This window comes from Lutra lutra, chromosome 11, assembly GCF_902655055.1.
Source record: "Lutra lutra chromosome 11, mLutLut1.2, whole genome shotgun sequence".
NCBI lineage: Eukaryota > Metazoa > Chordata > Mammalia > Carnivora > Mustelidae > Lutra > Lutra lutra.
This window is the reverse complement of record NC_062288.1, coordinates 87,195,092-87,210,860: the sequence shown is the minus strand read 5'-3', so window position 1 is coordinate 87,210,860 and position 15,769 is coordinate 87,195,092. Positions and strand designations below refer to the sequence as shown.

Sequence of the window (15,769 nt, the reverse complement as noted above, 5' to 3'; positions counted from 1 at the left end):
CAGGCAGAGAGAGAGAGGAGGAAGCAGGCTCCCTGCCGAGCAGAGAGCCCGATGCGGGGCTCGATCCCAGGACCCTGGGATCATGACCTGAGCTTTAACCCACTGAGCCACCCAGGCGCCCCTGAATTTTACTTCTTTAGGTCAAAGTGCATCTCTTTCTGGTACAAAGTTGCTGAATTTTGATGAATAATCAACAACCCTGGAATGTGTTGTCCATGATTCTGCCTCATGCAGTGCAAATTTGAAAAATTTATTTTGGAAACAACCAGTGCTTTAACGGGAAGTCATTCATTCATTTTCCCAAATAGCTATTTAACCAAATGCTACTTTTCCTCCTTTTCCCTCCCAGCAAGTAAACCCTTTATTCAACAAAGATTTAGGGAACACTCATATTAGTCAGAGACTCTGAAGATGAGATACAACTACAAAGATAACAGAAGTAGGGAGAGGGGGTAGAGGTGGGAGGCTGATAACCTAACCTGCCTCAGTAGCGACTACGGGCACTTACGGCGAGGAGCTGGGAAGGCTCTGGAGAAAGGCATGTGGAGAGCTGAGGTTTGAAGGATGAATAGGACTTGGCTATTAACCAGGTGGGGGGAAGTTTGCTGGAGACATTGGCTTTAAAGAAGAGAGAAGAGTGAAGAGATTCAGTGACTGACTTTTGACTTTGAGACTAGCTGAATTTGAAGGATATGGGAGAAAAAAAAGAGCCGGGGATTGGTTCAACTTTCCGTATCTCAGCAGGTGATGGTGTATCATTCCTTGAGGTGGGAATGTAAGACCCCTGGGGCTTGTATTTGTTTCGCTTGTTGATTTGGGAAAAACGAGAATTCACTTTGGAGGAATGCAGCTGTTTGCACATACTTGATTGAACTTTAAAAATGATGCTGTGACCCACTGTCCAGCTTTGGCAGGACACACTTGGAGAATTAGGGAGGAAAGTGGAAACTGACAAGGTCTTGGCCGGCTGTGTGTGCGTGCAGTTATCACGGGCTATAGTCTGTCTCATGTTTACAGGTAGAATCATTCTTGAAAACAGGGTAATTACAGAGAGTACAAATCCTTGCCCATGAAAATCTATCACATTAAAAAATTTAATTGTTCCTTTAGTTTATTTTTTTGGTCATTTATAAGGTATACTCTATAAAGAAGATGAAAACGGATAAATTTTAGAGAAGACCGCTCAATCCTTTATGTGTATTGGCTCATTTTAACTTTTAAAACAACCTTGTAAAGGAGGTACTTTTTTTTTTCTCATTAAGTTTTAAATTTTATTTTTTATAAACATATATTTTTATCCCCAGGGGTACAGGTCTGCGAATCGCCAGGTTTACACACTTCACAGCACTCACCATAGCACATACCCTCCCCAATATCCATAACCCCACCCCCCCTCTCCCAACCCCCCTCCCTCCATCAACCTTCAGTTTGTTTTGTGAGATTAAGAGTCACTTATGGTTTGTCTCCCTCCCAATCCCATCTTGTTTCATTTACTCTTCTCATACCCCCTTAACCCCCCATGTTGCATCTTAAAGGAGGTACTTTTAATCGTTTTAATTCATGTTAAAGATTCATTGTAAAGGGATTTAGACATCAACAGATTTAAATTTTTTTTGACATGGCATTAACACAAAATATATATTCTTAGTCATGTCCATTGAGTTTATCATGTAAACAAGGATGACAATTATTTTAGAGATTCTATTTATTTCTGCCTTGTGCTTCTTTTGAAAGTAGATTTGTGATACACAAAATAGTACCATATTTTATACTTTTTGAGAAGATTGAAGAGTAATTTGGAAAATAACTCCTTTCTCATGAAAAACTTTGCCCATTATTTACTTTTCTGGTTTTTTTTTAAGTGATCACGAATGTACATTAAACCAAAGATACTATGTAAACAGTTGCTTTGAGACCACATCAAAACAGTAAAGTTAAAATTAGGTTCTGCCTATTACTTCAGACTGATCTTTTAGTAATAAGTGGTCAGTCCTGCTTTAAATGTATTCCTGGTTGAAATATCTTGAGGGAGTAAGTTGCTGGACCTCAGGCTGTTCCCTTGCCTATAAAATGAGGATAATGAAATACCTCCTCCAAAGATAAAAAAAAAAAAATAACTTCTTGGTCTTAAGTGCCTGTGTCCATAGGCAGTTCCCTTTTGTACCACAAGAGGGAGCTCCTGTGTCGTTGCTAACCTGAGCTGCGCTCTGAACGCCTTTCTAAAATGTGGTGGAGAAGTTCGGAATGAGTGGATTGCTGGGAAAATGTGGAAAGGCAAAGACTGTTTTGACAGTGTCACGAGAAAGAGATACTCAAAACACAGTGATGAAAAGGAAGGGCTTGAATTTTAAGATGTGAAAGCTTTTGCTGACATGCATCATTATGGATTTACATTCCCAGTCAACAACCTTTCTTCTTTGTCTGTATCTGAGAATTTTGATGTATTTATTTTGTTTTCCTTCTTCTCTGCAACTGTGTCTATAAATCTTTTGTATCAAACAAATGTAGAAGTTTAGTTTCTCAGCGGTCCTGAACAATTAGTATGGCTTAAAGATAAATTGGATTGTTTGTGCTTCATGTCTTGGCTGTGTACGAAATGTGTTGGCCTTCAGTTAGGAAATTGGAAAAAACGTGAATTTTTTTCATCCTGCCATTGTCGCTCTGTATACTTTTTTTCCTTTGTTTATGCTTCTGAATTCTTTTATGTGATGTTTTGCTGTCATACATAGCTCAGAAGGTTGGGTGTGGACAAGGAAAAACATTGTTCTGTGGATGAACCCTAGGGACATGGAAGTAATTACATTATACAGTGAAATTTAAAAATTTGCAACCAAGATCAAAGCGAAACAGAAAGAGCGAAGCTGGCAATTGTGGAATTACTCCAGTAAATTTAGGGCAGTATTCAGTTTTTATCTCAACTGTGTGACTATTTCATGTGAATGTTGGTTTTTTTATTTAAATTATCCCTTTATAATAAAGGCAGTCCCTTTATGAAAAACCAGGAGCACATAGTTTTTTCACGTAACAGTAATTATACTGTTAATGCTTTTTGTATTGGAAAATGTTCTGAATTTAGAAAAACAATACTCCCTAGGCATCGCCTTACTTCGAACCCTACTTTTAGAATTCTCTGGGGGTTGTTCCTAGTAGTAAACTTGTCCAAGTTTGGGGTCAGACTGTCCTGGCTCATGTTACGGCACGGCACCACTGTGTTTGAAACTTGACAAAAGCAGGGTTATTCCTATAATTTCATTTTCACTTGCTTGAAATCTGGTAATTTCTTGAGGAGGAGGAACAGAAGAGGAATAACTCTAGAAGTTACGCATCATTTTATCTGTGGAGCCGCCGATTTAATATGATGGCTGCGGGGACACTATAAGGAGCTACAAACTTGTAAATACTTTTGAGATTGCAACATCCCCCAAAGAAAGAATATAAAAGAAAAAAAGCACTGGCTCTATTTTCTTTGCTTCTACTGCAAAATTTGTTCTTGTTTCAAAATGTGGGAACGCCCATGGTAATCTGTTGTTCATATGAATGTCATCCTTCTTGTTTTTGTAAAAATAAGGTAGAGAACAGTTGATATAGGGGCAAGCTGACCCTTTTCTTTTAAAGTTACTTTTTAAAAATATGGGCTATTTCAGGCATATAAAGAAATCATAAGGAATACTAAAGATTTAAAGTGGTGCGTGGCTATTAAAACATCATGTGCATTCGTCCACAAGCCTGACGCTCTCTCTGCCAGGTGTCCTGTCCCGAATTTGGTGTTTCTCCTCATTCCTGTTTTTACGCTTCACTATACAGATGTATTCCTAAACATAAATAGAATTGCAGTCCATGTTTTTTGCCCTCTTAACCAGTTTCTGGCTATACAGTACATTATTCACTGTAAGCACAATGTTGGACAGTGTGTCTCTGGAAATTCTCATCTAGTAGCTCTAAAACTTTATATCCACTGAACAGCGGCTCCTCATTGCCCCTAATAACTGTCATTCTCCTTTGAGCTTTTATGAGTTTGACGATTTGGGATACCTCATATAAGTGAGAATCGTGGGGCCCCTGGGTGGCTCAGTGGGTTAAAGCCTCTGCCTTCGGCTCAGGTCATGATTCCAGGGTCCTGGGATTGAGCCCCACATTGGGCTCTCTGCTCAGCAGGGAGCCTTCTTGCCCCGCCTCCCCGCCCTTGCCCAACCCCCCCCCCCCGCCTGCTTCTCTGCCTACTTATGATCTCTGTCTGTCAAATAAATAAATAAAGCCTTTAAAAAAAAAAAAACAACCAAAAACTTAAAAAAAAAAATGAAAATCGTGCAGTGTTTGCCCCTCTGTGATGGACTTCTTTCCCTCAGCATAATGTCCTTGGGGTCCTTCCATGTTGTACAGCAGGATTTCCTCTTTTTTTAAGGTTAATTAATATTCCATTTTATTTATTTTTTAAAGTATTTGTGAATTTTTTTTTTAAGATTTTTTAAATTTATTTGTCAGAGAGAGAGCGAGCATAGGCAGACAGAATGGCAGGCAGAGGCAGAGGGAGAAGCAGGCTCCCTGCTGATCAAGGAGCCCGATGTGGGACTCGATCCCAGTACGCTGGGACCATGACCTGAGCCGAAGTCAGCCGCTTAACCAACTGAGCCACCCACGCATCCCTAATATTCCATTTTATGTTTGTATCACATCTTTATTCATTCGTCTGTTGGTGGACATTGAGGTTGTTCCCCCTCTCTGCTGCCGTGAATCGCACCGTAGTAAACAGGGAAGTGCGTGTATCTCTTCGAACTCCGGGTACCTTGTGTTTGAGCTAAACATCCAGGGGTGGAATTTGCGCGAGCATATGCTAGTTCTACTTTTAATGTTTTAAGGACCCTCCCTACTGTTTTCCATAGTAGCTGAACCATTTTAAATTCCCAAAAACAGGGCACCGGGGTTCCTATTTTTTCCCCATCCTCGCCAACACTTGTTATTTTTTTTCTTTTTATTTATTTATTTAAAAAATTTTTTTTTAATTTATTTGACAGACAGAGATCACAACTAGGCAGAGAGGCAGGCAGAGAGAGAGAGGAGGAAGCAGGCTCCCCGCAGAGCAGAGAGCCCGATGGGGGGCTTGATCCCAGGAACTTGGGATCCTAACCTGAGCCGAAGGCAGAAGCTTTAACCCACTGAGCCACCCAGGCTCCCCATTTTTTTTCTTTTTTAAAAAGATGTCATTTTATTGTTTTACTCTTTTAAAGTAGTCTGTCCACCCAACATGTATCTTGGACTCACAACCCCTAAATAAGTGTCACCTGTTCCATTGATTGAGCCACCCAGCTATCCCTGTGGGCTGGCAGGCTGGCTTCCTTCCTCTTTCTTTTTCTTCTTTTTTTTTTTTCTTTTTCTTTTTTCCTTCCTTCCTTCCTTCTCTCTCTCTCTCTCTCTCTCTTTCTTTCTATAGTTGCCGTTTTAACAGGGATGAAGTGGTACCTCATTGTGGTCTAACTTGCATTTCCCTGGTGATGAGTGATGCTGAGCACCTGTTGGCCATTTGTATGTCATCTTTGGAGAAATGTCTGCCCATGTCGCTTGCCCATTTTGGTAGTGTTTATCCATCCATCTTCATCTGTATTTGCTGTGGAGTTATAGAGGTCCTGAGATATCACAGACGCTAACTTCCTACCTGATATGTGGTTTCCACGTATTTTCTCCCATTCTCTAGGTTTCCTTTTTACTCTGTGGGTTGTGTCCCTTGCTGTGCAAAATCTTCTTAGTTTGATGTGTGTCTTCTTGTCTACTTTTGCTCTTGTTGCAAGACAAGTGTCATGAAGCTTTTCCCCTATTTGAGGGGGGGGGAAATGCTAGAATTTTAATATAGTTATACCTATTTGTCATATTGAGGAAGAAAAGGTTTCTGCCTGTATAACTTTTCCAGTTAACATCTGCAAGCACACATGCCGTAATCTCAGTTTATAAATTCATCAGAGTCTGAGCAATTGAGCAGTGGGTCTTTACTGCTGGGCTTACCAGCAGGAAACGACGGACGCATTAGTGTCCTCTTTTCTCTTCTTTCACTCTCCTTGTCCAGAGACATTTTGTTGTAAGGATTCAGTGCAGCTCACCTCCAGCCAAAGATCATTTTTTTAGCTAAGTTCTGTTGCTCCGAATTTGCTTATAATTATAGCCTGTTCAGTCACAGAAGAAACCCTGCAGACATGGAGTTCACGGTTGTGTACAGCACTAAGACATCATCCCAGTTTTAAAGTCTAGTGCAGATTAAAAACCACAGGTGTAGCATTTCTACCAGACGCGCTGATTATCTCTTAAACTACGTACGGACTCCATGAGAACATAATTTTTTAAATAGTGCATCTAGGACAATCAGTCCCCCGATTCGCACAGCCTTGAGAAGTTTCTCAGTGTCCGCTTCCAGTTGGTGATGAAACACGAGTGAGTTTGAGGCACTGCTGAAGCATTCGAACACCTCTGGCCCCTCCTTCCCCTCACACTTTAGTTTGGGGGTGTTGGGTTGCGCGTGGCTGGAATGCTTTGATCACTTTGCACATCAGGAAAGCCAGTGATCTAAAACGATGCTGGGGTCTTGAGTAGACCGGTTTGTCCATTTCAGGCTGCTGGTCGGTGGGCCCCTCTAAGGCCCTTCCTTCTTCCTTCTGTGACTCCTGGAACATCAATCAGAAGATGAGTATCATACCGTGTAGCTCTTCGAACCAGTGTCTGTCTCAAACTGTCATGTCCAGCCTAGGATATTAAAAAATCACCCACGAGAAGAGGTTCTGCAGGTCTTCATAAGACCTGGAGTTTTCCACGACGAGCATGCCTGATCTTTATAATCTGAGCGCTCAGCGTTGAAGTTAAGCTGCTGGGAAGCAGTTCGATCCTTATAATCCAGGCAGTCAGTGGTTTAGTTAGAACACAAGCTTGAAGCCTCACATGCCTGGTCAGAAAGAGAAGCTTGGACTGGTTGAGACAGCTGGTACCTGCACTGGTACCCGTGAGGTTGAGCATCCCTGGCCCAGGAAGCTGGGGATCTCAGGGGTCAGGTAAAATCCACAGTCCATGTCTCCAGAGTAGGATACTGAGCAGCATATCCTTGACTGTAACCTGAAGCCTGAGTATGGGTCCCAGGGTAGGGCCTCTGTCTGCAGGAAGAGGAGGCGGACAAGGGATCGGACAGTGGGGAGACAGAATTTGGGGTCCAGATAGACCTAGGAGCCCTGTTGCGGGAAACGGCTGAGACCGAGGTGCTAGGGGAGAGAGTTAATCGGCCACTGGTTCCCCTCTTTGAACTCACTTCCTGAGCTGGAGATATCCTCTTCTCGGCAGCTCTGACTTTGTTTTGACCTCTGTGCTGTAGTTGTTCCTGCTCGATGATGGCCCTTCCATCTTCGATTCTTAATCCATGCCTGTGCCCCGGCCCCTGGGCAAGCTGGTTTTCAGCAGCATGTCTAGCTGCACCTGGGTGAATGTCATCCTCTCCTGATGCTGTCTCAAGGGAGGTGGGTGGTGGCTAGGTGGCCCACTGAGGAGCAGCCCCAAGGTGTCAGACTCCATGCCCATTGACTGTGTGAGCCATCATGCCAAGGTTGTTGGGAGGTGTACTCTTGGCCAAGATCAAGGGTACCCAGCTAGAAGGTCACGCTTCTCCTGGGTGGACAGGCTCCGGGGCCTCTGTAGGTGGATTTGGAGTGCAGGAACTAAGGGCAGGACAGACGGACAGAGATGCTGTTTTGTGGCCTCCTCTTCTGCTTTTTTTCTAGGAGTTGTCCAGCTTCAGACCTTAGGCTTGTCTCTCACCCATTTCGAGTTGACTCCTGTGTGTAGGGTAAGGCAAGGATCCAGTTTCGTTCTTTTGCATGAGGAGATCCCGTTTTCCCAGGGTTATTTATTGAAGACATCGTCGTTTCCCTTTGTGTTCCTTTCCATCTTGGCACCTCTGCTGAAGATCAGTTGACTGTAAACGTGACCAATTACTTCTGGGCTCTCTCTTCTGTTCCATTGGGCCACATGTGTGTCTTAAGGCTGGCACCAGTTTGAAAAGAAGTCACTTTACTACTTCTTTAAATTTTTGGTAGAATTCACCATTGAAGCCATTGGTCCTGTGCTTTCCTTTGTTGGGAAGCTTTGAATTACTGATTCAGTCTCCGTACGAGTTACAGATCTGTTCACGTTTTCTATTTCTTCTTAATTCAGGCTTGATGTAGGTTGTCTATTTCTAGGATTTTTCCCATTTCTTCTAGGTTGTTCAGTTTGTTGGTGGATAGTTCACAGTAGTCTCTTACGATCCCTTATTTCCGTGGCATCAGTAATGTCTCTTCTTTTATTTCTGATTTTATTTATTTGAATGTTCTTTTTTTTTTCTTAGTCTAGCTAAAGGCTTGTCAATTTTGTTGCTCTTTTCAAAAAACGAGCTCTTAGTTTTTTTTTTTTTTTTCCCTATTTGTCTACTTTCTGTTTTGTTTGTTTATGCTCTAATCTTGTTTCCTTCTTCCTCCTAAGTTCGGGCTTAGTTTGCTCTTTTTTTAGTCCTTGAGGTATAAAGTTGGCTTATTTTTGGGGGGGTCTTAACCTCTTTACCTCTTTCTTAATGTGGGTGTTTCTTACTATGAACTTCTCTCTGAGGATTGTCTGTGCTGTGTCCCATAAGTTTTAATATGTTGTGTTTTCATTTTTGTTTTTTCTCAAGGTATTTTCGAATTTCCCTTTTTATTTTGTGTATGATCCATTGGTTGTTCAAGGGCATGTTATTTCAGTTTTCACATGCTTGTGAATTTTCTGGTCTTCCTTCTGCTTTTCATTTCTGGTCTCATTCCACTGTGGTCAGAAAATAAACTTGGTATGACTTCCGTCTTCCTAAATTTGAGTGGTACATGTTTTCAAACAAGATATAAATTGTATCTGTTGAAAGCAAGTAGAGTTCCAAGGAAAGCAGACTCTGTAGAAGGAGATTAACATGCAGGAAGTTTACTAAGGAAATTTTAGGATTAACACCGTGAAAGAGACGGAAGCAGGACTGGGCAGAGAGAGAGAGACTGGGCAGCAGTGTCGTCACAAGGGAGGCCTCCTGAGGGGAGCACGGGAGGAGGGATCGCCCTTCAGAATCATCCCAGGTTGGGGTGAGGGGCCACACATGGAACAGTAATTGGATGCAGGCTGCCACTGAGAGGGGCTATCAGTTGGGTGAGGTGACTCTTCTCAGCTGAGAGCCCACGGCCACAGCACTCCTTGTGGATGGGGGAGGAAACCCGGCAGCGCTACAGGAGGCCTGGCGGCACCAAGATCTCCGCATTCACTACAGTGCATGTTGTGTGTGCTCCACTTGCCTCTTCGGCCCAGTGGTAGGTTTTTGAGATTTATTCATATTAACGTCTATAGCTGTAGTCACTCATTTTAATAGTCTCATAGTATACAGTTTTATAAATACCTCACAGATTTTTTTAGAGATTTGTTTATTTATTTGAGAGAGAGAGAGAGAGAGTGAGTGCGTAGGCATGAGTGAGGGGAGGGGAGAGGGAGAGAGAGACTCTCAGGCAGACTCCCCACTGAGCCCTATGCGGGGCTCGATCTCATGACCTTGAGATCATGACTTGAGCTCGGACGCTCAACTGACTGAGGCACCCTGGAGCCCCAAAATACCTCACAGGTTTGTTTGTTTGTTTGTTTTTTAAATTTATTTATTTATTTGACAGACAGAGATCACAAGTAGGCAGAGAGGCAGGCAGAGAGAGAGAGGATGAAGCAGGCTCCCCACCAAGCAGAGAGCCCAATGCGGGGCTTAATCCCAGGACCCTGGGATCATAACTCGAGCCGAAGGCAGAGGCTTTAACCCACTGAGCCACCCAGGTGCCCCAATACCTCACAGTTTTCAAACACATATCCCTGTTGACAGATGTTGAAGTGTTGTAAGTTTTCACTCTTGAAAAAAATGTGGCTATGAATTTTATCTCCTTACTGCATGCACTTAGTGGGTTATATAACCAGAAAATTCCTGGGTCTTAAGATATGGACAACTTCAAATTTAGTTAACTACAGTGTAATGAGACTGCTCTCCACAGTGGTTGTGCCTTTATACCCTCAGAACACTTGTCATTGTCCGACTGATTCTGCCAGTTTTCATGGGTATGAAGTGGTATCTCATTGTGGTTTTAATTAGAATTTTGTTGAATTCTGGTGAGATTGAGAATTTATGTTTTTGTTAGCTCCTTGGGTTTCTACTGTGTATTCTAGTGTATATTCCAATTATGTGTATTATTGTTTTTTTTTTTAAAGTTAATCTGTAGGCAAGCTTTATATATTTTTCTTACTCATTCTTTGTTGTCTGTATGTGCACAGACATCTTCTCCTGTTTTGGGGCTTGATCGTTCAATAATCTCTTTTGCTGAATAGGAATTTCCCTTTAATGCAGTCAATCCTTTTTTTTGTGTGGCATTGTGTCTTTGTATCTTATTTTTAAAATTCTTCCTCAGGCAAGGTCATATAAAAATACTCCCCATTTTTTACTAAAAGTTTTAAAGTTTTGCTTTGCACCGTCTCACCTGCAGTCTGTCTAACCTGGAGTTGTGTGTATATTGTTAGGAGCAGAAACCTCATTTTACTTTTCTCTGGGCGCTGGTTTTCCTTGCAGCCTTCCTGTCGTGGTGTTTGCATTGATGAAGATCTTCTGGGGACTCTTGTTGCCCTGATCCGCTTCTTTTTTTCCTGCTCCAATTTCACACCATCTTTATTTTCTTTATTTCTTGGTCTTGTTGTCCGGTAGAGCAAATCCTCCTCCCTTCTTACTCTCCTTTAAAATTGTCCCTGCTTTGGTGTCTTTCACTCTTCCATATGCATCTTAGAGTTCCCTTCCATGAAAACCTTCCTTTGATGGAGTTCCTGCACTGAATTTATAGATTAATTTGAGGAGAATTGACATCTTTATGGAACACTGGATGAGTCCTGTCGATGTCTTACTTAATACCTGTATATAGTTCTTCCTACTGTGCACAGCATTTTTATAACTTTACCTTTCTACTAGATACTGATACTCTTTCATGTTAATAAATATCTTCACTAACAGTTTAATGACTGCGTAACAATCCATTCCTTGGCTACACAGTCATTTAATTAACGATGCCTCCATTGACATTTAGAGGAACATATTTCACAGTGATTTTTCTGGAACCCCATCTTTCCCCATCACAAAATCATATTTGCAGCTATGTTTTTTCCTAGTAATTCTAGGATATCCTGTGTAATTAGTTATTTATCTGAGATGCGTTGAGATGTGTAAGAGATGAGAAAGATTCTAACTTATTTTTTCCCCATGTGGTTAACTGGTTTTCTCGTACTTCGTCCTTTTGGTTTGACTGACCTAGCCTGTTTTGTTTCACGATCCGGCAACGATCAACAGTGCATTTGTTAAAAGTTTGAGTAACTGAACCAGTTTTTAATACTTGGTTTATTTTCAGATGTGTTAATTATTGTTCACATTGATCTGTCATTCCTAAGCCTATACCACAGAGTTTGGATTATTAGAGCCGGTAGAACAGGTACGCTTTCATCATCACCATCATCATCATTATTATTACTATTTTTCAGATTTTCCTGGGCGATTTCTGCCTTATTTTTCTTTCACATGAACTTTAAAATTTTCTGTTAAGATTTTATTTATTGATTGGAGAGGGTGATCATGTGTACATGCACCCGGGGAAGGGGATAGGGAGAGGGAGAATCTCAAGCAGACTCCTTGTTGAGCAGGATGCCCATCACGGGGCTCGATCCCACGACCCTGAGATCGTGACCTGAGCCGAAATCAAGCGTCAGATGCCTAACTGACTGAGCCACCCAGGTGCCCTCATGTGAACTTGAAATACATCGGTCACTGTTCCTTTAAAACTGTTAACGGTTTTGATTGACAGTATATTAGTTTTCTGAAAAATTTAAAGACATTTATATTTAAATTTTCTGGCCTAATAAGTACTGCATATTCATCTAGTTTGCAAATTCTGGAACTTTTTGGTTAGAGAAGATAAATCCCCAGATTTCTTTTTCAATTAAAATTCAAGGCAATTAAAGAAATTCATTGCAGCAAACAGAATCATGCCACATGTTTATTCTGTAAAGACAAAATGTTTTTCTATATTGAGCAGCACTTGGAAGGGTTTGCCTCCTTCTTACAAAACATGGCTCACATGGCACCCCAAGTTCCCCGTCCAGACAGATTCTTGAAAACAGGTAATAATTTGTGTGCTGTTTGGTTAGAGAAGTGTTTTGTTTTTGTTTTTGTTTTAATATGGCTCCCTTTCTCCCACAGATCCTTAAAAGGAATTCTGTGCCCTTACTTCTCTGATTCACCTTTTTTTATGATAAGAAAATAAGATGCAAAACGTGTCGGGCAGGAGGGGAGGCTGCATAACTCTCTTTCACACCTGCTTGGATTCTGGCAGTGGTACTCGCTAAGTGAAGGACGAAGGCTGGTTTGTCATGTGTTTTCACAGAGCACTGATGGCACCGGGCCAGCCCATTTAGCCTTTGTCTTTTTTCTTGCATAAAACTGCCTCTTTTTCACTTCACATGGGGTGTGTTAGGCACTCCAGAGATGTTTGTTCTTGTCGCCTGCACACCATCTGTGATCTCCTGGCACCTTAGACGGGCTCCCAGATTGACTGAAGTGATGGTCAGCGTACGCGGTGCTCGGGGTCCTGGCCCGTGTTGGCCAGTGTGGCCCGTGTGGCCGCACACACCTGCGGTGCCATCCATCGGGGCTGTGGACTCAGTTTTGAAAAGTTTAAGTAAATTCTTGATTTAGAATGAGTTTAGATTTGGGGCAGCATGGCGAAGATAGGACAGAGCGTTCCCGTATGTCCCTCACCCAGTTACCCCAGTTGCTGACTCTTCCATTATCGTACTGCATTTGGCTCAGTTCAGGAACAAGGACTGGTACATTACTATTAACTCAAACCCACACTTTATTCCAATTTCACTAGTTTTTCCCTAATGTCTTTTTCCTGTTCTAGGATCCACCCAGGATATCACATTACATTTTGTCCTCATGTCTCCTTAATTTCTTCTGGTCCGTGTCCGTTTCTCAGACATTCCTTGTTTTTGATGACCCTGCTCCTTTGGGGGAGAACCAGTCAGATATTTTTTAGGATGTCCCTCAGTCTAGGTTTTTCTCATATTTTTCCTGATTACATGGGGGTTTATGGGTTTTCGAGAGGAAAACCACAAAGTGACATGCTATTCCTACCATGTTGTATGAAGGGAACATGCCATCTTCATGACTTAGCTCTCGTGACGTTGACCTTGATCCCCTGGCCGGAGTAGTGTTGGTAGGTTTCTTCTGTAAATTTATTCCCCACCTCTTCCAGACTCTGCTGTACAGAAGCAAATCACTGAGCACAGTGTAGACTCAATTTAAGAGTTTTGTTAATTGTCTCACCCGTCTGCACTGTGTTATGTTTAAACTGCGCCTGTTACTTTTTGGTATTCCGCGTGAGTAGATTTTGTGTTGAAAGCCCTAAGAAAAAATTAAAGTTGCCTTTGCTTAAGAAGGATTTGAAGTAGTTAGTAGCTCTGTTGAATCTTTATTCCCTTCCTCTTACGTTTGGTTTATTGGTTTTATTTAAAACTATTTATACCCGGGATGCCTGGGTGGCTCAGTGGGTTAAGCCTCTGCCTTTGGCTCAGGTCATGATCTCAGGGTCCTGGGATCCAGTCCCACATTGGGATCTGCTCAGGAGGGAGCCTGCTTTCCCTCTCTTTCTGCCTTCCTCTCTGCTTCTTTATGATCTCTCTCTCTCTGTCAAATAAATAAATCTTTAAAAAAAAAAATCTTTATACCCCAGGTGCTCCGTCCTGGCTGGCTCAGTTGGTGGAGCACAAGACTCTTAATCTCTCGTTGTGAGTTCAAGCCCCACACTGGGCATAGAGCTTACTTAATAAAATGTTTTAAAAAATGTGTATGCCCTGTACACCACATCCTCATACCACATAGGCTGCTCTCTTCTGTTCAGATGGTTGTGTATACAGCTTGTACCTCATTTCTAGCCTAAGGGAGCTTCATTTCGCTCTGGCTGTTGGCGAAAAAGTTCAGCATAAGAACATGTTTATCCATATAGAAGCTTATCTAGTAAACACCACAGTATATTTATTCTACTTAATGTGATGGAAATCTTTTCTCTGTAAAAATTATGTTAAAGATTTATGAGTTTTAATGCTCCTGGACACCTCTCTTGATACCATAATAGGCAAGCCTACCCCTCGCCTCTGTCTGGAAAGCTGCCGCACCTTACAAGTTCAGATTACAGATTGCCTGTTGTCCTATTATTTGTGGGGTGAATTTCTCAGTGACTTTGATTTTTTTTTTTGGTCTGATCACTCCTTTTGCACTCAAATGACTTTATTTACATTTCCACTTCAAGTCCATTTCTGAATCAGAATTTAAAAAAAAATTTAAAAAGGATAACGTATCATTATTTTAGCATCGAACAGGAAATGTTCTTGAAATGGTATATAAATCAGATTTGTGTTCCCTGAATCCACATTTTATGTGCTCTTAGGAACTTCTGTTTCAAAAAAATCTTGTGAGAAATTTGTGATGCCCCCAAAATGATCATATCTGCAAAGCCACATCTGTAGACACTTAATTTCATAGAGAGATGTGAATGTTTCACTGAGCGGGACTGGCTAGAGCGTATTTTCAGAACATTAAAACTTCATGGTTTCTTCTTACTGTGAACTTCTCCAAGAAATCGTTTTGAGTATATTAGGTCCTTAAGTCAGTCTTGGAGCTCAGCACTAGGGAGAGAGGTTCAAAAATACATTTTAAGAGTTTTTGCTCACTTGAGGACCACTTGGCATGACAGCTCAGAAACAGAATACCACCTTGAATCAGCCACACGGGAAATCCTTTCCCTGGCCCCTCAAAGCTACTTTCAGTCTGTCAAAAGACTCTTAAATTCATGTGGGGGATTCCCACGTGTTCTATTCTAAGTTTCCTTTAAGGTTTTTATATATGTGTAGGAGGGAGAATATACTGCACACGTTTCATGTCTCAGTGGTGTGAGGACTGTTCCGCGTACCGTTCCTGTGTTTTAATATTACTCATTCTTTTTTTCTGAGTACAGATGTGCAAGAGCGAGAAAGGCTGAGCATTATAAAGTGAAATACAAAGAATTAGTGTGTTCGCAGGTCAGTTAAAGATCTGCTACATATAAAATCTTTGGGTATATACCGACTCTCTTCTTCCATAGCGAGCAAAGAGAACTCTGCAGAGTGTTGGACACGGGTGCTCTTTCCCTGCCTTTCCCCGGACTAACTGTGCTCACCGAGTCCTCTCTGGTTAGCCGGGGGCCCTCCTGTCCTTCGTGCTTGGAGTCAGGTATATTTCCACTGCTCAGATCTGTCAAGTATGCTGCCTGCTGTTACTATTCAGGTCAGTTAAGTCCTTGAAGTGATCTTCAAAAAGACCATGAGTATTGAGCCATTTTGGGGAGAAGATGCGGGACGAAGAGTCATGACATCTCCTGTGTCATTGGTCTGCTGGGAGAAAGGCAGGGGTGTGTGGACCACCTGTGCTGGGCTCGTACTTTCTTGAGCTCGTGTCGGGGGATACAGTGGCTTCTATAGGGACACCCCCTGTCTGCTCAGTCACCCTGATCTGCTAGGAACAGGTGAAAGTCCCCAGCAGTAGACAGGAGCCTCGCATCCATCCTCTGACTCTATAAGCCCACTTGGAAAGCTTAGTACCGAGTGCAGATTTTCCTGCAGGAGAGGAAGACGCTTATCTGGGCACAGACAGCAG

General features: G+C 42.1%; 1 pseudogene; it reads right to left on the bottom strand.

Moving 5' to 3' along the window:
- Nucleotides 1-6,623: 6,623 nt before the first annotated feature.
- LOC125080526 (homeobox protein OTX2-like) lies at nucleotides 6,624-12,723 on the bottom strand (annotated as a pseudogene).
- Between the last annotated feature and the right edge of the window lie 3,046 nt (nucleotides 12,724-15,769).